The 23,683-nt window shown below is 40.5% G+C and overlaps 1 long non-coding RNA gene across 1 annotated transcript in view; it reads left to right on the forward strand.

The window, feature by feature from the left end:
- The window catches only part of LOC140702451 (uncharacterized), a 31,802-nt gene extending 8,664 nt beyond the window's left edge, over nt 1-23,138 (forward strand). The window contains exon 2 of the long non-coding RNA XR_012081634.2: nt 21,805-23,138. This is a non-coding gene — a long non-coding RNA (uncharacterized LOC140702451). The remainder of the gene's footprint in view (nt 1-21,804) is intronic.
- Nucleotides 23,139-23,683: the final 545 nt, after the last annotated feature.

Genomic DNA, 23,683 nt, shown 5'->3' on the forward strand with positions numbered 1-23,683 from the left:
TCTCAGACAATTTGTCATATCCTACAGTTACCTTATGACATGGAGGAACTGAGATGGTTTCTTCTCATTTGGGTTCAATTATATTGCGTACATGTGCAGAACGTTTCAAAATAGCTACTGTACCTTGTGCGTCATTTTGTCCCACCTGCAGCTGGTTACAGAAATACCTTTGCACTGAATGAAATGAATCAGGTTGAGTTTCCTCCCCTTCCTCCCCCCTTTCCCCCTCCTTTTCTTTTTAAGAAACTCTGGTAAGGATGAGACAGAGAAGATTTCTCTTAGCCCCACAGAGGCATGGACGTCATCTGATTCATCTGTGGGCGGTTTTTCATTCATCTTATTCAGTTTTCTATAGTTACTAGCATGTCCTACATAGCTAGTGTGTTTCACTTGTTCAGTGTAATGCCAGACTGGATTCTATTATTAAGCAAATTGCAGTTTGAGACTTGTTTCATAGCCTTCTCAATTTAATGATCACAAAATGTGCTGAAATCATAGATTCTCTTTTTCTTGGCAATCAAAAGAATTAGCTATTAATCACATATTTAAAACCATCTTTTTATTTTGTTTTTGTGTGCAAAAATGGCTTGCAATGTCTCCCAGATGATGAACTCAGCTTGAATTTTGTAAGACTTAGAGTGCTTAACGGATTAGAGATTCCTGGCCAAGGGATTCCTGATGTAGTGCCATTGGCTCGTTTGGACCTCCCAACACTCTGCCTAATGTCAGGGATGGCCCTATATCTGACTCCTGGCTATTCTACCAAATTGTCACTATAGGATGGTACAAGAGCCATCCACAGTTATATGAGGAGGAGGGAGTGGAATCAACTTCTAAGAAATAGACATTACACATTGCTGTATATGCCACATTTATATGTGATATATAAATATGCTACTCTTATGCAAAGGTTCTCAAGGTGTATGGGGGATCAGCTCGGAAGAAATAGATATAACACATTTCTCTCAAATTCCGTTTATATTTATAAATGACCTATAGATACAGCACTTCCATCTCAGAATTACCTTCCAGAATTGGGAGCCAGAGACAGGCCTGTGCTTTAGTCATTAGCAGCATATGTACCAGCATAACTCTTACATTCTTCAGTTAATACCTTTATGATTCCTCCCCATATTTTTCCCCGCATAATCATTATGTTATAGACTTTGTTCATATACTTTGAATATATCTAGATCTAGATCTAGATCCTGATGAAGGGACTCAGCTTCAATTGGTTTAAAGCTTCATAGATATCCTCACCTCAGTGCCCCTCTTTCCCTATACAGTACATGTTCTTCTTTTTAATCCCACAATGCTCTCCCCCTCCCCATCATTTTATTCAAAAAGTATAACTTATGAAGTCCTCCCAGCCAGAATGTTTTCTTGTTAACAAATATTTGACCATAAAATTATGGTCCCATGATATTTTATGGTCCCATAAAATTATGGCAGGAGTCATAACATGCCAATTTCTAAACTCAGTTCATTGGCATCTTTACAGTGCTGTGCCACATTACCCTACAGGCAACAAAGAAATAGTTGGGCAATTTTTGTGTACACCATCCCATCCCAAACATACCATGCAGAAACCCTCTAGTGCTTCAAATTCTAAAAGAAAGAGATAGTGATCCCAGTTTTAGCAATTCTCAGAATTCAGTACAATTTGGACAAAACAGGCAATTTTTCACAAAATGGGGAACTTTTGTGCCAAACAAAATTCTTGCCAATGTGAGAGCTCTTATCAAGTACCAGGAAATTCTGCACCATCCTCACCAGCAAGGAGAAGAAAGTTGCAATTTCCTGCCCTTGCATTCAAGGATAAGGCAAACCAGGATATACTTCATAGATATGGATACAGGTATAGCTATAGAAATAGTTGATCATGCAGTCGTAGATATAGTATAAACATAGATAAAGACATTTAGTTTTGGATGTAGAAAAAGAACAGAGCTCAATTTTATTTTCTTGGCTGGTCGGAAAACTGGAAAATGAATGGCACGGCATAGCCCATAGCTTTTCTGAATTACCCAAGCCCCTTCACGGATTGCTGTCTTGTTGTGGTGAAAGGGCTTGAGTAATTCAAAGAAGCTATGGGCTATGCCATGCAGGGACACCCAAGACGGACAGGTCATGGGGGGAGTTCTGATTAAACATGATCCACCTGGAGCAGGAACTGGCAAGCCACTCCAGTATCTTTGCCAAGAAAACTCAATGGACAGAAACAAAACGCTAAAAGATATGACACTGGAAAATGAGCCCCTCAGGTCGGAAGGTGTCCAACGTGCTACTGAGGAAGAGCGGAGGACAAGTACAAGTAGCTCCAGAGCTAATGAAGTGGTTGGGCCAAAGCCGAAAGGATACTGAGCTGCAGACGTGCCCAGAAGTGAAAAGAAATTCCAATGCTACAAAGAAAAATACGGCATAGGAACCTGGAATGTAAGATCTATGAACCTTGGGAAGCTGGATGTGGTCAAACAGGAGATGGCAAGAATAAACATTGACATCCTGGGCATCAGTGAGTTAAAATGGATGGGAATGGGCAAATTCAATTCAGACAATTACCGTATCTACTATTGTGGGCAAGAATCCCATAGAAGAAATGGAGTAGCCCTCATGGTCAACAAAAGAGTGGGAAAAGCTGTGCCGGGATACAATCTCAAAAATGATAGAATAATTTCAATACGAATCCAAGGCAGACCTTTCAACATCACAATCATCCAACTTTATGCACCAACCACTGATGATGAAGAGGCTGAAAATGACCAATTCTATGAAGACTTACAACACCTTCTAGAACTGACACCAAAGAAAGATGTTCTTCTCATTATAGGGGACTTGAATGCTAAAGTAGGGAGTCAAGAGGTAAAAGGAACAACCGGTAAGTTTGGCCTTGGAGTTCAAAATGAAGCAGGACAAAGGCTGATAGAATTCTGTCAAGAGAACAAGCTGGTCATCACAAACACTCTTTTCCAACAACACAAGAGGCGACTCTACACATGGAAATCACCAGATGGGCAATACCAAAATCAGATTGCTTATATTCTCTGCAGCCAAAGATGGAAAAGCTCTCTACACAGTCAGCAAAAACAAGACCTGGAGCTGATTGTGGCTCTGATCATCAGCTTCTTATAGCAAAACTCAAGCTTAAACTGAAGAAAGTAGGAAAAACCACTGGGCTAGTCAGGTATAATCTAAACCTAATCCCTTATGAATACACAGTGGAAGTGAAAAACAGATTTAAGGAACTAGATTTAGTGGACAGAGAGCCTGAAGAACTATGGATGGAGGTTCGTAACATTGTACAGGAGGCAGCAACAAAAACCATCCCTAAGAAAAGGAAATGCAAGAAAGCAAAGTGGCTGTCCAACGAGGCCTTACAAATAGCAGAGAAGAGAAGGGAAACCAAATGCAAGGGAGATAGGGAAAATTACAGAAAATGGAATGCTGACTTCCAAAGAATAGCAAGGAGAGAAAAGAGGGCCTTCTTAAATGAACAGTGCAAAGAAATAGAGGAAAGGAATAGAAAAAGGAAAACCAGAGATCTGTTCAAGAAAATTGGAACTATAAAAAGAACATTTAGTGCAAAGATGGACATGATAAAGGGCAAAAATGGTAGGGACCTCACAGAAGCAGAAGATATCAAGAAGAGGGGGTGAGAATACACAGAGGAATTATACCAGAAATATCTGGATGCCCCGAACAGCCAAGATACTGTTGCTGCTGACCTTGAGCCAGACATCCTGGAAAGTGAAGTGAAGTGGGCCTTAGAAAGCATGGCTAACAACAAGGCCAGTGGAGGTGATGGCATTCCACTTGAACTCTTTAGAATCTTAAAAGATGACACTGTTAAGGTGCTACACTCAATATGCCAGCAAGCTTGGAAAACTCAGCAGTGGCCAGAGGATTGGAAAAGATCATTCTACATATCCCAAAGAAGGGCACTGGAAAATAATGCTCCAACTACCATACAATTGCACTCATTTCACATGCTGGCAATCCTTAAGATCCACTATAATCCCCTCATAGTGTTGAGGAATCAAATTTGGATTAGGCAAGCCACATTAGGTTGAATGCACTTGTTAACTCTCCAAATGCCATGTACAGGCTGGGTGGCACAACTTACTGGCCAGTCTTTCTTTGCAATAACGCTAACATCAGCTTCTGTATCAATCAGTCCATCAAGGATCAGCGAGCCCATGTTAAGAGGGAGTTGGGGCTGCGAGTTCCCAATGCTTGTTAAAGGTGCAAATCGAGTAGAATCAAAACCTCCAGTACGAGGGTTGGTAGAAGGACCCATCTGTGTTAATTGGAAGCAGCAACAACTGAGCAGTAGATTCATTTGTAGGAAGGACATGTGGTATATTAGACCAGGTTTGAATAGTTAGAGATCCTTCACAATCCCCATCAGTGACACCTGGTACAACATGATGTGCTGTTGTGACTTTGTAGACAGGGAGAGAGAATTGATAATCAATCTCTTGAGCTGTAATCAAATAATGACTCAGATTTTTAGCAGTAGCAGGTTGGATTTCTTGAATTGGGGTACTATTTACTGAGTTCCCCTCACTTGAATTCTCATGAACACTGTGTCCTTAGTCATTATGAATCACAGGATAAACAGATATCAGTGGGAGGGCATCTGCAAGATCCTGTGAATTGCTTTTAGTCACCTCAGCAAATAGCATTTGCTGCACTGTTGAGCAAGGAGGAGGTGAAGGGGGAAGAAAGAAGACAGAGGAGAAGGAGGAAGGGGAGAGAAGAGACTGTAGCAACAGAGACAGACACTGAGTTGAAAGGGAGATTACTTCTGTTTTCATGGAGATCAGGTGGTCTGGAGGGTGGGAGCATCAGGGGACCTGTTGAAATATGAGCTAAAGGGTGATTTAGCTGAGTTGGCAGAGGGTTTGCGAGCTTTGAAATCACATCAGTACAGAGATGCCATGTGTTGAGAATTTTTATTGGAGGGCCGGACTGGGACCAAAAATCGGCCCTGGCATTTACCGCCTCGCCGCCCCCGCCCCCCTGAGCACCCGCCAAGCCCCTCCGCAGCGGCATCATCGCCCGCGGCCCGCCGGCCACCACCCCCAGGGAAGGAGCCCCCGCCACGCCGCCCTTTGCCCCACCACCGCCGCCCCCGCCCCGCCCCTCCCATCGCAGGCCGCCCCCCCCGAGGAGCCCCCGTTCGCGGCCGAGAAGGGCCACTCCTGCCCGCCCCAGCTCTCCCGCTCCCGGCAGGCCCGCAGGAGCGCCCCGACGGCGAGGGGGTCCCGGCAGGCGCGCGTCGAGCCCGCCTCAGCTGCCTCCGTCCTTGGCCGGCCGGCCGGCTGAGGCGGCTGCGAGGAGAGCCTTTGCCGGCTCCTTCCTTCCTTCCCTGAACCGGCCGTTCTGACCATCGGCCGTTCTGGCATTTGCCAGAACTACCAGATGGCCAGTCCGGCCCTGTATTGGAGCCATAGGCTTCTTGTGAAGTTTATCTCCAATTTTATCACAATCTGAAATCTTATAGGTTCCTCCTTCCTTATAAAAAGGACAAGAAGTATGTATTTCTCTCAATAAATCCTCCACTTCTTGATCAGAGACGTCAGTATGACCCTCTCTGTGCAGCAGATAAATTAATTGCTGCTTTTGTTGCTTTTGAAATGGTGAAAGGGAGTTCCCTATTGTGTTTGTTTAATTGAATACTCACTGGGATCCTTTAATGGATGAAGAGACATCTTGAAACCCGTGCTGGGCGTAGTGAGCAGTCGATTGCTTCAGGCAATGTTGATTTCCCTTTCAAAAGTCATTTTGAATCCTTTGTTTCATGGCTTGCTTGAGTGCCCCACGTTGGGCACCAAATTTAGGAGTGATCATGAAACTAAAGAAAGGCTATTTATAAAGGTGATCACAGAACAAAGAAAGTGGGTGATCACAGGCAATTAGGAAAGCAATTAATTTTAGAGAGAGAACCAAGAAGTCAGTCAACGCACAGATGCACCAGTGGAGCCTCAAGAAGACACCCCAAGAACTCCCTTTATTAACTTTAGCAAGCTTATACAGAGTGTTGAAAGGATTCAGATAGGACACTACTTACCTAATCGCCACTTAGGATTGGCTGGAGAAATCTTTTGATCTTATGCTATAATTCTAAGACAAAAGGCAGAATGAGTGAGTCACCCTGCCCATCAGGAGTCACTGTCACTGTGCCAGGAAAGTTTGCTCTTCATTGAAGAACAGATAACAGCTGGCAACCTTGAGAAGGGTGTTCCTACATGGACCGAGAATTCCCAGAAGTGCAAGCTGGATTTCGAAGGGGCAGAGGAACTAGAGACCAAATTGCTAACATGCACTGGGTTATGGAGAAAGCCAGAGCGTTCCAGAAAAAAATCTACTTCTGCTTCATTGACTATGCAGAAGCCTTTGACTGTGTGGACCACAGAAAACTATGGCAAGTCCTTAAAGAAATGGGAGTCCCTGACCACCTTATCTATCTCCTGAGAAATCTATATGTGGGACAGGAAGCAACACTTAGAACTGGATATGGAACAACTGATTGGTTCAAAATTGGGAAAGGAGTACGACAAGGCTGTATTTTGTCTCCCTGCTTATTTAACTTATACGCAGAATACATCATGTGAAAGGTTGAACTGGAGGAATCCCAAGCCAAAATTAAGATTACTGGAAGAAATAGCAACAACTTCAGATATGCAGATGATACCACTCTGATGGCAGAAAGTGAGGAAGAATTAAAGAATCTCTTAATGAGGGTGAAAGAGGAGAGTGCAAAAACTGGTCTGAAGCTAAACATAAAAAAACTAAGATTGTGGCCACTTGTCCCATCACCTCCTAGCAAATAGAAGGGGAAGATATGGAGGCAGTGACAGATTTGACTTTCTTGGTCTCCAGGATCACTGCAGATGGTGACAGCAGCCACAAAATTAAAGGACGCTTGCTTCTTGGGAGGAAAGCGATGACAAATCTCGATTGCATCTTAAAAAGCAGAGACATCACCTTGCCAACAAGAGTTCGAATAGTCAGAGCTATGGTTTTTCCAGTAGCGATGTATGGAAGTGAGCTGGACCATAAAGAAGGCTAACCGCCAAAGAATTGATGCTTTGGAATTGTGGTGCTGGAGGAGACTCTTAAGAGTCCCCTGGACTGCAAGGAAAACAAACCAATACATTTTGAAGGAAATCAACCCTGAGTGCTCACTGGAATGACAGATTCTGAAGCTGAAGCTCCAAATCTTTGGCCATCTCATGAGAAGAGAAGACTCCCTGGAAAAGCCCCTGATGTTCGGAAATTGTGAAGGCAAGAGGAGAGGGGGAAGACAGAGGATGAGATGGTTGGACAGTGTCATCGAAGGTACCAACATGAATTTGACCCTACTCTGGGAGGCAGTGGAAGACAGGAGGGCCTGGCGTGCTCTGGTCCATGGGGTCATGAAGAGTCAGACACGACTTAACAACTAAACAACAACAGAGATGGAAAAAATGGGGTTTTGGATTCTCTTTTTCAGAAGTTCTTAGCGAGCATGACCAGGAGTAGCGAGGTTGTCCTATAAATGAACTCTTCCAATTTCTGCCAGAAGGTTCTGTCAATCTTTGACTACATAGTCACAATCCACCCCTGCAAGCACTGTATTTCTAGATTGCTGGTGAGATTCTTGTACCAGATTACAAGTTAGAGTTATCAGTAAGCAAGGTCAAGTTCCCTTCCTCCCCTCAATTATCTCACACAACTCTTCCTTTATTTGCTAGACACAACAACTAGTAGTACTTAGTTGGGGGTGAGGCTTCTGATTGTCTGAGAGACTGTCAGAATGTCTCTCTTTTTGCCCTGTTAATCACAGTAGTGACAAAATTATTCATTTGCTTTCCCTGCTAGTTTCTTTATTTTGTAAATCTTGTGAGCTGTTTTTTGTGGAGTTATACGAGGCTTATTCTTTTCCATTCCACATTTACCTACCTGTTTGCAGGTGTTTGATTTACTTTCTCAGCATGATTCACTTTTTTGTGAAAAGAAATCAAACACAGAGAACACATCTGCCTGTGCATCTCCAAGCAAGCAGGTTTATTTCATTCACATTTTTGGACCAGATGTTGATGATGATGATGAATGTTTAATTGTTATTGTGAAGCATTGCTATTTTATTGCTCAGTTTTCCAATTTCATTTCACTGAGCAAATCACTGAATTTAATTTCCATTATAGCTTCTCATTAGTTAAGCATGCATATCATTTATAGTTTCAACAATTACTATTTGTACCATTGTACCATTAGTTTATTAATGGTTGTTGTGGGTTTTTTGGGCTCCATGATAGAGTTCCTACTCCTGTCCTCTGAAGATGCTGGCCACAGAGACTGGCGAAACGTCAGGAAGAACAACCTTCAGAACACGGTCAAAGAGCCCAAAAAACCCACAACAACCATTAAATCCCGGCCGTGAAAGCCTTTGTGAATACATTAGTTTATTTAGTTTATATTATTTATTTAAAATATTTTCATCCCACCTTTGTCCTTAAGAAAGACCCAAGGCAGCTTACATAGTTAAAAGAAAGTGTTCAAAGCTAATAACAGTGAGTATACAAGATTAGAAAGGATTGAATGGATACAATACTGAAAAACATAAGCAAAACCAAAAGGCATTCAGTTGGATTGGTGTCTATTTCTACCAGGTAAGTGAACCAAATTGTGGGCCATGACTTATGCTGAAAGTTGCTGTGTCTTTGTGTTGTCTTTCCCCACTCCCACAGCTAAAGGAAACCTTCTTTCAAGCAAGCACTGGGGGTGGGGGACGATCACAGAGTAATTAGCTATAAAATAATACAAAACAACCATTATAATTGCAAACAGTTTCTAGCAAGTACAAAAACATTGAAATATTAGGCGGAGAATGAAGAGAGAGAATAATGAGAGTGAGCATCCCCAGAGTTGTTTTTAATGTGCACTGTTGCCTGAATAATATCACAGAATTCATATCATCCTGAAAAGAAACAGAAAGATCACAGTAACAGGTGGAGTGGAGGTGGGGGAGGAGGAGCAGGGAGAGAAGATTGAACAACCTACCAAGTACAAACAGGCAATTCATGTATTCAGGATCATTTTTAACTACAGCCCTCCAGAGAAGGTAGGGTTTGAAATATAGTTAAGGTACCTCTTAATACTGGATCAGGCAAGTGGGAGCTGGGTTCTTGTATGTATCAATTTGTGCTCTAGCTGACAAGCATGAAACTGACAAGCTAAGTCTGGCTGTGCATGAATTTGTCATGGAAAAGGGAGTCTTATTTTGAACTGCCGAGCCCTGCCGGCAGCGATGGGAAGAAGTGTATTGATGTATGTAACTCTGTGTCCCCTGAAACTTTAGCAGAGGCTTCATATTAGGTTCTACAGGCCCCTCCTCTTCTGCCCCACTGTGACATTTACAGTGAAGTGGTGGCTTTTGCAACTTGGATTTTTGTCCCTGGTTGGGACAACTCAGCAGGTGTAAACACCTGGATTCATTTGGCATAAATTTTTACCATAAATCATACTGTTTCCTTTACTCTATATTTGCTCTTTATCTATTCCATCTGTCTGCTGTCTTTCTCCCAGAAATGGGGACCCAGCCTTATCTGGGTGCCTCTGTTGCTGCAGAAGCCAGGTGATGGAAGGGACTGGCAGTGTCCATGTGGAACTATCGGGAGACCTGGCCACCCAGACAAAAGATTGGGGCTTATACTCCCCACCACCACTGGCTCCTTATTGGCCAGCAGGAGAACAGAGCACCCTATTGGCGTTCTGTTTGCTAGTGGGGAATCTTAAAAGCAAAAGACTATGGGCTGTTGGACTGAGAGTGGGTGGTTTCCACTCCAGTCCATTTGGGCAACATAAAAGAGGACACAAGGCTCCCAATCAGGCAATATGCATCTGACCAGCTTCTCCTGTCCCTCTTCCCTGTAGCATAGTGGTGAGTTCTATATATAAAGTTAAGTTACATGGGTTTTTTTTCTAGTATTAAAATTATTTGACTAGTATATGCATGCTTTTTACCTTGTGACAACTCTATTGACAGTATCGGGGCATAAGGATTGGATCCAGATGGTGTAAGAGCAACAAGTAGAGGCCTGGGTCACTCATGATGGAAGAGGCATTCCCCCCCCCATATGGGGGCAGGGGATGGGGCCACAGTCTGACACTGATAGTGGTCCTGCTTGTCCAGCCCCACCCTCAGGTGGCACAGAATCATGAAGTGACCTACAGTCGTATGGTTTCCAGAGCATTGCTGCTCTCAGTGGAATTTCAGTGGTCACTGAAGTGGCCAGAGGTGGACATTGTGGGGCACGAGGGCCTTTTGATGCACTGGATCCAAATTCCCAATCCTAAACCAGGAACTACTGCTGACACCAATAAACACTGTGGCCATTTTTTTCTCCAGTGGATTATATGTTATATTCTTTACTGGGGCATAAAGAAGCCCAGGACCTGCTCAGCAATAAGCCAGCAATAGGAGCCCAAAGCAGCTTACAGGACTTCTTTACAGCAGGAATACACAATGAGTTCAGGCCCAAAGGCTACATCAGGTTACAACTTAGGGAACCACTGTTGTGTCTACCTGCAGGTTGCACAACATCTCATTTTACCAAAAAGGGATGGGAAAGGAAACTGTCAAGCTGATACATAGCCTGTGACTGAGGTGAGACACCACCAGTCCATGAGCAACATCTTCCTCTCCATGCTCACCAAGATGTAAGGGGAGTAGGTAGGCAATAGTAAAAGCCTCTCTCACTCCCCAGCTAAAAACAGCATCCCTCCTCCCACTCAGCTGTAGATAGGGTCTGTCTTGCTTCTGGGGTCACACATAAGGGACTCAAGGACTGCTTACATCCCTACTCTAAGAGAAGTTTGCTTAATCTGAGTTACAGACACTTGGTGCAGATCCTGATAAAGTGATGACATTATGAAGGATTTCCCAAATGAGGAAAAATGTGTTCTTCAGTGTTCCCATTCTAAACACAGCCAGACTTTGAGCAATGAAATATTACCACAACCGTATCTATACAACACAGAATGAGTTCACTAGTTTTATCTCCTGTGAAGGATTGCAAAGATCTGTGTTCCCTAAGGTCGTATCGGACTTTCACCTGAATCAGCCTTTGACTCTCCCAACTATTTTTCCGAAACCATCTTCTGAAGTTGAGCACATGCTCCATTCTCTGGATGTTCTTGCCTTCCTTAGAATCCCACCAGCATGTTGGGATTCTCTTTCAAGAAAAGATTGGACAGCCATTTGTCCAGGATGATATGAGGTCCGGGATGGTATGAGGTCTCCTGCCTTGGGCAAGGGCTTGGACTGGAAGACCTCCAAGGTCCCTTCCAACCCTATGAAGATTCTATTATTGTTCTGCCCATTTTCTGTATTCCTCTTTCACCCAAATGTTATTTACCTTGGTACACACTTTACCAAATGAAGAGTTTTTAATGCCTTTCTTTCTCTGTGTGCAATTCTATGCATTTTCCCCATTGACTAAAGCATGTGTGTGTGCATTTTTTAAACTATGCACATTTTGAAGTGTGCACATATAGTTTACCTTTTTTTCTTTTCACTCTTCCTTAAGAGAAGCAAGATTTCTTAAAATGTATTGTAACTCAAATGCCCTTTTGGAAATATCCTATCTGCTGTCTCTTTCTAAACTGATGTCATTAGAGTGTACTTTACACCAGGTTCTATTTCCTGAAATTTCCTGCATTTGGAGAAGAATGATTCATGGGCTGAAATCCTGTTCAGTGAGGGACATCTGCACAATGTGAATAATCTCATCAATAGATTGCCAGTGGCGTAAAGGTTTCAATTTGCGATTTTTCGGTGCATGCAACCTTATTGGATCATGTACAAGCAAAGCACATGATGAAATTGCAAAAGCTTTCAGTCAGCAATAATCTGCCCTGTCAGTGGCATCATTCCCATTATGTGGATGGAGCTATGTAACATGATCAAGGTCAAGATAGTTTCAATTTGATCTGTTCTTACATACTCAATTAGTGTTATGGAGCAATTTAAACCAAACAATTGAGAAGTCTTTTTAATAGATGGACTGGACTGATAAAATGATTCTTGTTTTGGCTCAGTTAACAGATTGTGATTATGAGATTTTGTCATTTCCTAGGTTAAGGGCGAAGTATATCTTGCCAGCTTTAGTGGAATGGCAGTATTTACAACTGCAGCATTTGCTCATACCTAAACACGGTCTCAGTTCATAAATATTTATGCAGAGTTTCAGGAACAAATGAAACAAAGAACTGGATTGCCCTGTTTTGCCTATACCAGTAGTTCCCAACCTTAGGTACCCAGGTGTTCTTGGACTGCAATTCCCAGAAGCCTTCGCCATCAGCTCTGCTGGCTGGGGTTTCTCGGAGTTGCACTCCAAGAACACCTGCATTACCCAAGGTTGGGAACCACTGGCCTAAGCTATGGAAGGTGGACTTCTGTTGCAGCCATCTCCAGTGATCTTTTCAAGTTATGTAACAAAAAATGTGTTTGGGATAAACTGGCCACCATAATGCCTTTCTGTAAAGTCCTGTGTAAAGTGTCTGAACTGCTGGTGCTGCTACTCATCTGAGGCATCTCTTAAAATATGTTCAGGTCATGTCTAATCAGAGTTTCCTTTTTGATGGGAGGAAGGCATAATTTATATTAACTCCATCCCAGAGTATTATTTGATTATTTATTTCTTTGTTATGATGCATATGTGCTTTTAAATTACTTGCCAGTTTCCTGAAAGCTAACCACCCTCCAGAGAAAACAGACTGACTGTGCTTTTATTGTAGCTAAAAAACTTGCATTGCAACTTCGGAAAAGTAAATGACCACCTCCTGTTATCCAATAGATTGAAGACCTTGCAATTCTTCAATATATGTCAATATCATAAAGACATGTTTTTAGATATTTTGAAGTCTTTCATAGAAGTTAATATGTACATTTGTTACTACAGTATTGCACTTATGCATATATGCTTGTGTGCAGTTAATAAAGGTGGGGAAGTTCCATTTTCTCCCAATGATAGAAGACAAAACATGCTTGCTTTTTTAAAAAAAGGTTTACAAGCCACGGAATTAGATAAATTTCTTTAAAATGTTGATTGTAACTAATAACTTTTCCACCTGACTCTTGACATCCTCCCTTCCTCCCTACTTCTGTTTTTAATCCATGTCTTTATAATTTGCAGTACTTACTATCATTCCAAAACATATGTATGCAATGAGGTCCTATACCAGCACCAATATTTCTGGGTGGGGTTGTGACTAAATGCAATCTAAAAGGAAGGGAGGAGAATTTTGAATTAAGCTATAAAGCAAACTGGTCATCGCTTCATACAAATAGGCTAGAAATATGGTATGCTGTTTTCTTCCAACAGCAATTCAGTTCTGTATTTGCTGCAATTTTCAGAGGTTGCTGTCATATGAACAGTGATCACAAATATATGGTGAACTAATGGGCATAATCAAGGCATTTGGTTTACATGTAACTGAATGTTGTCTACAGATTAAGGAATGAAAATATTATTGGGTGAAACATTTGTTGACCTTAAGAGATATTACTCGGTTTATGTTTTAGATGCATATGTGGAAAGTCTCAATCCGTTATCCTGTAGGATAAAAGAGATGAAATGGAATTCGCTAGTGTGTTCTGAAATAAATCTGTAATAAAATAACAGCATTTGTATTATCTTACCAGTTCTCAATATTAAATTCTCTTTGGTGCAGACTGAATGAAAAAAGAATAGATATGTGCCTGACAGACTATGTAATATTTTTGCCAAAACTTTCCTCCCTCCTACACTTTTCTGATACTCTTGGATTTACCAGTAATCCCACCTCCTGTGTCTCTCAGACATGCAGTTCTGAAACACTTTTAACCTTTCTCTCCCCGACTGCTACCTGTAAATGTCAAAAACAATGTCAAATTATTAAAGTATTTGATTCTTTCATTCATTCAGTTCTTACAGATGAGACAAAAAATAATAATCCTTCATACTGAGTGATATTGCAACAGGCTTTGTGCATTTTTGCACTTTAGCTGATTTTAAAAAACTGCAGATTTTGGGGGGGGCAATAAATGCAATGGTTTTGCACACACAAAATAGTTTTTTCTTGGCTTGCTAATACTACTGGTGATTTTATGAAGTGCTGGTCTTTTCAATTCTTGCAGGAGGTGACTTTTTTTCAACTGAGCGTTTTGATGTGTCTAGACGAGTGGTTTCCAACATTTTTTGAGTTGCAACTCTCTTTTATAACAGCCAAGTAACCTGTGACAGTCCCCACCCTATTTGCATTAAAATGCATTTTAATGGGGTAAAGTCATCCCTTCTCAGGCTTTTTTCTCCCCCAACTTTAAGATCCTACTCTGAAAGGTGAAGGAAAAAACTACACTGGCGCCTCGCTTAGCAATGTTAATTCATTCTGAAAAAATCGCTGCTAAGCGATTTCATCGCTAAGTGAAATGCGGTTTCCCATTGAAATGCATTGAAAACCGGATAATGCGTTCCAATAGGAACGAATTACCGTCCTTAAGCAAAAATCGCCATAGGAAGCATCGCTAAGCGAAATGCGGTTCCCCAATTGAAATGCATTGAAACCTAAATTGTAAACTGCCCAAAGAATCCTTTAAGTGCTATGGAGCGGTATATAAGCAGCACGCTTTGCTTTTTTTTTTTTTTTTTGCTTTCTTACATAGTATATGCTTTTTTCTTAAAGCACCTGTGTGTTTATTTTTATTTCAGTAATATGCATGTTAACCATGCACATCATAAAATCCCTTCTTTTGGTTATTTGCCCCTTATTTCTCAGAAATGCCCTGTAGGTTTCTCAAATGTGTGAATGTTCAAGGTGAGGTACATTTCTTCCTCTAATGAATCTTGGAAGGTTTGAAAATCCTACTTCGTTATAACTGTTTAATCCAATGACATTTTCACCCATCCTGTAACATTAATGACAAGCAAAATCCTGTTTGTAGCTACATTCCTATTCCACTAGTCAGATCAAAATGAAACAGATCAGAATCTTCAAAAAAACTCTATATAGAATTGTACTGAAGGCAACGTCTGTGCATTTGTTTTGATCCTTCATTTGGGAAGACAATCTGTGTCCAAATTCTCACAAACAGTTTTAGTTCACAACTTGGTATCCCCTTCTGCAGATTGCCATAACTCTCAATTATAATTGCTCTTTTGGAAGCAAATTTGCAGGACACCTTGACACACATGCAATTATAGAGATGCTTGGAATATTAATATTGATCCTTGTCATAAAAGGAAAATTGTTGCATCTGAAGATAATGAGTTTGAGCTTTGTTACAGATGATAGTACCATTGGTGCCTTGTCTTACGAACGTCCCGACTTAACGACCACTTGGAGTTACAACCAGCTCCGGCCGCAAAATTTTGCTTCGACTTGCAACCAGAGTTATGAGTTCCAACCAGAAAAAAGGCAGGGAAAAAGGCGGGGAATTCAAACTGCTAACCATTGGTGGTGAAGAGGCTGCTTCTTTGTAGCTTATTTGCCCCAGTGGTTAGAGAGTGTGTGTTCAGAGGAGGTTTCAGACTGCCTGGTAAGGTGCTGCCTTTTGCTTTTTTAAAACTGGCTATTCTGGGTGGGTTTTACAGCATGGCTTTAGCCTGGGGGTTATGTTTCTGGGCTGTGATGGATCTTGCATTCTCTGTTTGCTTTTTGGTTGTGGGTTTTTTGCATTTCCAATGGGTCTTGTAGTCTCTGTTTGCTTTTTGGATGTTTTTTTGCATTTCCGATAGGTCTTGCAGTTTCTGTTTTTTGGCTGTGGGTTGTTTTTTTTTTTTTTGCATTTCCAATAGGTCTTGCAGTCTCTGTTTTCTTTTTGGTTATTGTTGTTGCATTTCCAATGGGTCTTGCAGTCTCTGCATTTTGGGTTTTTTTTTTCCTTCTGCCAGAATGGATTATTTGCATTACCAATAGGTCTTGTAGTGCTGTTGTTTTTTGGTGAGTTTTTTTTTTCTGGACGGAATGGATTAATCATGTTTCAATGCATTCCTATGGGAAATGCTGCTTCGACTGATGACCATTTTGAGTTATGACCATCTTCTGGAATGGATCAACCTTGTAAGTTGAGGCACCACTGTACTGGAAGAGAAGTACTATTATATCTGTTACTGCAGGTTCAGAGTCAGTTAAAAGGAACTGTTATTCTTCCAACTTAAATGGTTCTCCCCAAAAATTATCAGATAGAGGGGAAAGTTTGGGCAATTTGCTATGCACTTCCATAAAGCTAGTGCCCTTTTCTTGGGTACCATGTACCCTACCCTCAACCCTGCCATCCTGCTCATAATAACCTGCAGTGGGACCAGTTGTAGGGCAGGGATTCTCAATCTTCAGCCTTGGATGTGAGTTCCCAGAATCTCTTACACTGGGCAAACTGGCAGGGCCTTTTGGGAGCCGAGGTCCAAAACATCTGAAGTACCAAAAGCTGAGATGTCTTCTTGTAAGGGGAAGTGGCTGCAACCATACATTCATGTGCGTGCCAGATCTCATATGTTGCTTCATGTACTGTGTAAGCAACATAACAGTTTTGTACCAATGTTTCTTCCTAGTCTGTACTAATAATGTGGGAAACCCAAATATGCAGAAGTATGTGCGCCCTTTGCTCTCTTGACAATATTGCCCCATTCATGTGAGAAAAGTGCTGCAGGTGTGAAGAAGAATTGGACCATGGACTCCTCCCTGTGGCCCTCAACTTCCACTGGTGAAATGGAGAAAAGCACACTGCAGCAGTTCATGTGTATATAGTTCGGAATTAGGAAAGGGCGACATATGATCCTGGCACAGTGTGAGATGAGACCATGAAGAAGTGCCCCCCGCATCACCTCAGCAATGAACAAATAGATCAGAGCTGGAGTAAGCAGGTATTTAAATGTATACATACCCTTTTTATGTTCCAAACTCTCTATGTACCCTGAGGTGTATGATGGTCTTTCTCCACTGACTCCATTCACATGAAAATCTTTCTGTTTAATAAACAAAGATGTATAACAGCAGCAATATAAAAAATGCTACCATGGTGCATGTTGAAAAGCAAAAAAGTATTTTCTAGTATTGCGTAATTAAGGTAAATGTCCCGATCCCCAGGGGGCCCATGCTTGTTTCACCAAACTAGGAACTCACGCTATGTGCCCCTCAGCTGCCACCAGTTGATTACATCAACGTTACCTATTATTAATAATCGAGGTCAAGGCCACATGTCATTTTAAAAGAACTAAACAGAAATTGTTTATTGTTATAGATGTTGACAGAATAAGCAATGTTGTTAACTCTTAAACAAATATTCTCCTTTATCCCTTTTAAACACTACTCCGCCCAAACATTTAAAACTTTCCCTCCCCTTCAACTAAAACTCTCCATCTCCTATATCTTGTGACTCCTCCACTCCAGCACTCCCATTGGTCTATGCAGATAGCATATGGATATTCATGACCTTGGCAGACGCCAGAGTAACTACATTGCTTTCCTAGAATAATGTTGGAAGGCATCTTCCAGAAGGCTAGCTAGGTTAATTTGCTGCAGCAAAAACGAGGAGTCTTGTGTTACCTTAAAGACTAGCCATTTTTATTTGGCATGAGCTTTTGTGCATCTGAAGAATTAGCTGCTGCCCACCAAAGCTTTATATGATATTAAAACTATTAGTTTTGGAAAACAAGAAGAAAATATAATTTAGTCATTGCTGAATCTGTTTCTAGAGATGCATTTTTAAAGTAGTGAGGTACATATCTCTTCACTGGAAATAATAACCTGCTGTTCATATCTTTTAATTGTGTATCATCAAACAGGCAACACCCAATTGTTTCAAAATACAGAAAAAGAGTAAAGATTTCTTTAAAAACACACACACAATAGAGGATTAAATGGGGATTCTGTAGGAAATAGCTGGTTCCATGGTGTTTAAAGCAATAGGCAGAAAATAGTAAGCAATCTCAATGCTGAAATGGATGATCAAAAGTGATTAGAGGTATCATAGTAAGAGAAAATAATGGTGCATGTTTAAGGAAACAATGGCAAAGAACTAGAAAAAGATCAGATCAAATTCCAAGAATCATAATGACAATGGGAAAAATAAAAGATATATAGAGAAACAAACCCGTGTTATTACACAAACTCAAAGAGGAATGAATCAAGCTACCATTCATGGTAAAGTTCTGCCATAATAACGGCAGTTTATCATGTCACAGTGGAAAAGAAACAAGGTGATATACATTCATTTTTAGAAGGGGAAAGGCTTGAATGTGTGGCAGAGTCATTGTTCCCTGACCAACTTGAGATTATATAACATAAAAGTGCAAAAAAAAAAAAAAAAGATAAGTGATTTTGATCATTTTTGTCATTAGAAACTTCAGTTTTTCAGGGCATCAGCTTTCCATTGGGGAGAGAGAGAGAATCGCCTCAGATGGTGGATGCTGAGGGATAATTGTGGTAGATTACCAGTTTTTCTTCTTCTTGAAGTTTCCAGCCATTCCCCTCAGTTGGAATACGGAGTTGTGTATGCTCCACAATCTATCTTGGGCCTCCTGAATGTCTGCTCCACCAGGTGCGGAGCTGCCTTAGCGAAGACACTTTGCCCGCCTGCCCAGAGATCAGTGGCACAGAATGATGACGCGGCTCTCAGGGAGGGGGGGGGAAACAGAGCCTTTAAGAGCTGGTGTCTCTCTCACCTGGCCTCTTATTCGATCGGCTGAACAAGAGGGAAGCTGCTTGGCTCTGTAGGAAGAAGTTTTGCTTTCCCCACCAGTGGCTGGCCTTTGGAGTCTGCTTTTTTGGGTCACACATGAGCGCAGCCTGCGGTTTGGAGTTCTTTCTTAGGAGAAGGAGAGGGGATCCCTCGCAAGCACAGTAGAATTATTTGGAGTCAGTTTGGGCTGGCTCTGTATATCAGGTGTGCTACTACTGTTACCATAAAAGAAGGTAAGTTTCTAACCCTAAACAAGAGAAAAATAGAAGTGTGAGGAGAAAAAAACATACATATTTCTTACTTACGGCATCTATTTTTATATAATATTGCACTGAATATATGTCCAACTGGTTTCAACATTTCAGTTTGAACTCTGGACTGGTGAGTGAGTTATACCTGATCTATGGGTTCGTTTTGGAGACATCAGTAAAACCTGGTTTAATCTTTGGCTTGCTTTATTTATTTATTTATTTATTTATTTATTTATTTATTTATTTATTTATTTATTTATTTATTTATTTATTTATTTATTTATTTATTTATTTATTTAATTTAATTTAATTTAATTTAATTTAATTTAATTTCAGCTGCCTGTCTTGACATAGAAATATCAGGCAGGTGTGACCTTTGGTGACAGAGGTGGCTTACAATGGATGAATGTACATGAGTGAGGCCAATGGAGACATCTAAAAATTAGACATTTCTGTTCATTTTCAGAGAGACTCTCAGTACCAGGCAGTAGGGAGTAACAAGAGGTGGTAGCTGTTTACATATTGGTCACTTTGCAGAAAAAAAAAACATGTATCTTGCCACTGTAGTGTTTGCACATGACTCAGAGTGGCTGATAGTAATTGAGAGGCAGCTGTCAAAATTGGGTTCAATGCATTTCAATGGGGGGAAAAATTCACCAAAAATTAACTAAGAGTCAGAACAAAGCCAAATTAAGTTTGCACACGTTTTATAAGGTGCACTAATGATTCCAAGCATTTAAAACCATTTTTGAACCTTTTAAGACACACTTAAAATTGCAAAAATGGACATCACAAAACCATTGAAGTGCATTGAATAGGCTTCAATGCATTCCAATGGGGGATACATTGTTTAGCTTAGCGATGTTTCCTATGGGGCTTTTCGCTTAAGGACTGCAATCCGTTCCCATTGGAAAGGATTAACCGGTTTTCAATGCATCTCTATGGGAAAATGTGTTTCGCTTAGCAATGTTTTCCCATAGCTATGTTTTTTTTTAACCAATTAACATCGTTAAGCGAGGCACCACTGTATGGGCATCAAAAGTAATGCACATAACCATTGTCCATTTTAGAAATTGTGCTGCAACCAGGAGATGATGAAAATGGTAGAGACTGAAGTTTGGCTAAATTAAGGGCCACTTTTATTGAATAACATAAACTGATCTACAGGATCTGCAAAATTATAGTATGGACATCTATAGTCCTGTGGGTAATTTGCTTCACTATTTAGGCAAGCAGGATATTGCACAGGAAAAGGACAGGACTGAAAATGCCAGCCAACTCATAAGTCATTCCAAAATAGTGCCCAAGGAGTCATTTTCTTGAGTCAGCTCACCCCTTCATAACCAACTACAATGTACTGTACTCAGCCTCCCATGTTAGGTAGGTCAACTGCATTTCAAGGTGGAGGATAGAGGGAGGTGCACAGTGCCAGCCAATACTCTCTACCATTGATGGAGAAGATGTGAGGGACAAGCCAAGGAAAGGAAACTTCCTATCACACTTTTCCTGTATGCAGGTGGTGTGTTAACTTATAGAACAGGCTATGTAAAGATAAAAGAACATTTAATGTGAACTTTATGAATTACTGTACTGTATTTTTCCATATATAAGATGATACTTTTGTCTAAAATCTTTAGACTAAAAATTGAGGGCAGCCTTATACACGGAACTAAGCCAAGGAGAAAAAAACAGCCCATGTTTTACCTTGTCTCTGCAAACAGGTTTCCTTCAATCATGTGGCTTAGCTGCCTCCAATCATGAGCCTTATGTAACTGATGTCAGCTGATGCTGAACAAACCTATTGGAACACACCTCTTGGGAGGTGGAGCATGTAGGCAGTGCTCAGATGCAATGGACTGGTAATGTCCAAGTGTTCTGAGCCCAGAAGCTGAATAAAGTTAGTGTGATGCATAATATGTAAATACTGGTATGTAAATATTACCTAATTACTAAATATAAATGTGTTCTCTTTTATGTTTAAAATATTAATTTCTTAATTTTGGGTTAGAAAAGGGGGGGCATCTTGTACATGGAAAACATTTTTAGTTTCAAATGAAAAAAACAATGTTGAGATTACAGTGAAGTTGCTGGTAGTTCCCTTAGTAGAATATTCTAGGAGTAGTATTACAAAACAAAATTTTGTCCAGCAGTGAAGACACCTTTGAAAAATGTTGGCTTCACTTTTGTGGATGCAATAAATCAAGATTTACATTCCTACCATTCATATTTCTCCACTTGTTATTGTTAGACAGTACAGCCCTCATGGTTCTTTGGGTATGAATGAATTTTAATCTGTTTATTCAGAAATGTCCAAGATTATAGGACGCAACAGCCTTAATTTTTCTATTATTACAGTATTGTTTCATGTATGGTCTATGGCTGTGTTCTGAGTCTCTAGTAACTGAACTGTTTTGGCAATAATAGTGATCTCTTAAACTTAGATTTTATTGTGGATTAGGTATCTCTTTTATAATTCCAAACAAAAAACAAAACTGTTACTCTAGAAGTTTCAGAAAGGAGAGAAAATAAATATTGTTAAGTCCTCTGTCAGAGTCTCTCCTTCTTGACCTCTTCCTGACCTTTCGATATCCCTTCATTTTGGCCAATCAAAAGAAAACCTTTAAACTGGTTGCTATATAAAACAAAACTGAAATGGTCAGACAGTAATTGTGGAAAGAAATTGCAATGTATTTTATTAGTTTGTGGATTGATTTTTCTTCTCATAAACCTTGAAAAGTTCTTATGCTAAGCCACAAGCAAAAAGAGAAATTGGGCTTGTGTTACAGTATGGATGGCCAGCTAGCCAGCTAACAATGGGATACTCAACTTTTGTTTCTGTTTGTCTAGGCTATTTCCTTTGTTTGCTCTCAAGTACTCAAGAAAAAGAAGAAAAAAGAGTCACTACCACTGTGAGATGGTGAGTGTCACAGAAGCTTAAAGGGTGAGTTGGGTATTTTATTTTTTCCATATCAGTTTGACAATAAGAACTCAATTCTTCTCTAATCACCATAATAACTGCAGAATAAACAAATACTTTTTACTGCAGGGAAACAAAACACAAACGAAACTGAAAAACAGAACAAAGGAAAGTCCAACGGGTAGTGTCTAACTCTAGCCCATAATAATAATAATAACTGAATGCCATCAAGTTGATTCTGACATAATGGCAATCCTCTCCAGGCATTTGTAAAGAGGACTGAGAAAAGTTTACCATTCCCTTCTTCTGAGGGCACCTTGGGATAATACTGCTTAGCCAAGGCTATGCAAGCTAACTGTTCTCCCAGCACACTTAACCACTTCTCACCCAAACACAAAGCCATTGTAAGGGCTGTTTTTCAACAAGTGTGAATGGTAGTGGGCACAAGAGGGTATCCTGTGGACCAGCCATTCTTGTTTTAAACATTTTATTAGTTTTCCGGTCTATCTACATTGTTTTGTGCTTATCAGACATCGTGTTACATATTTTGCTTACAATTATTTGTTTTTTACATCTCAGTGTTTTCCTGGTTGTCCCCCCCCCCCCCATTCCAAACATCTTTCAAGCATTCAAACCATTCATATACAGATTTTAGTACACAATATGACCACTATCATAATATTACTCTCATATTATATAAAGTTCTTCTAATAATTCTTCTATTAACAGTCTTCTAGTAACATTTTTATTAAAGGTGGTTCCAGATCCATAACGCAGCTTTATATCTAATTTAGTTTACCTAAAATAAAAAAATCACCATATTACATCTTTACTCTAATTAGGCCTCCCTTATTTCAATTTAATTCTCCTTTTTAATATACAGAATATACCCTTTTACAAATCCAAATGGTGAATATAAACCTGTTTTCAATATTAAGGGGCCCTTCCTTGTTTTCCCTTTTTTCATTTTTCTAGGTAATTCCCTCTCTAATTTCTTTCTCATTTAATATTACTGTGTTTTCAAGTTTTCTGTCATCCCTCATGTCCTCTGAAGCCATTTTATAGGTCTGATCTATGCCCACCAACTCTCTATGCACCCAGTCCATCCTCAGTGAGTCCTCCAGGCATCTTCTGGTTAATTTTGCTGTCTTTTTCCCCTTGTCCCTCCCTGGCACTCCTCCCTGATCCAAGACCGGTGCCTCTCTTGGAACAATTTCCTCAAACTGCTGTTTTAATTGGGATGCCTCATCTGAGATATTCCCATCTCCTTCCTTGCCGCTCCCTGCTGCCTGCAGACCACAATCCATCTGATGTTGATTAGCTAATTTTACTTCTTCATAGTGAGATTTCACGGTGTCCAATATTCTTTCAAGTGCAAGTTTTATTCCATTCCAGAATTCTCCTTGTTGTGCCATTGCAATATTGTATCCACGGCTGATGGCCTTAAAAGTCCACTTTAGGGTTAATTTCCCAGCCAAGCTCAGAGGAAGTCAAAAGGGAATAACAGCCAAGTAGTCAAGGTCACAGCTCCTGGGCTCCACGCCAAGAGATTCCAAATAGTCAAAATAAAATTCAGATTATCAAATATAGGTTGCAGGAAAATTTCTCAAGCTTCACAGCATCAAACTGTAATGTTCTCAAAGTATAGTTTAAAGTTATTTCCTTTCCATCAGCTATCCCTCTCACCAGATCTTCTGCCGCTTTTTAGTTTCTGAGGGACAGCATTTCTTTTTCCATATACTGTATAGGAATTTTTCAGGGGTATAAGCAATTAGTTATAAAAGTCTCACCCGATGGTAAACAGCGATG

Source organism: Pogona vitticeps, chromosome 1, assembly GCF_051106095.1.
Source record: "Pogona vitticeps strain Pit_001003342236 chromosome 1, PviZW2.1, whole genome shotgun sequence".
Lineage (NCBI taxonomy): Eukaryota > Metazoa > Chordata > Lepidosauria > Squamata > Agamidae > Pogona > Pogona vitticeps.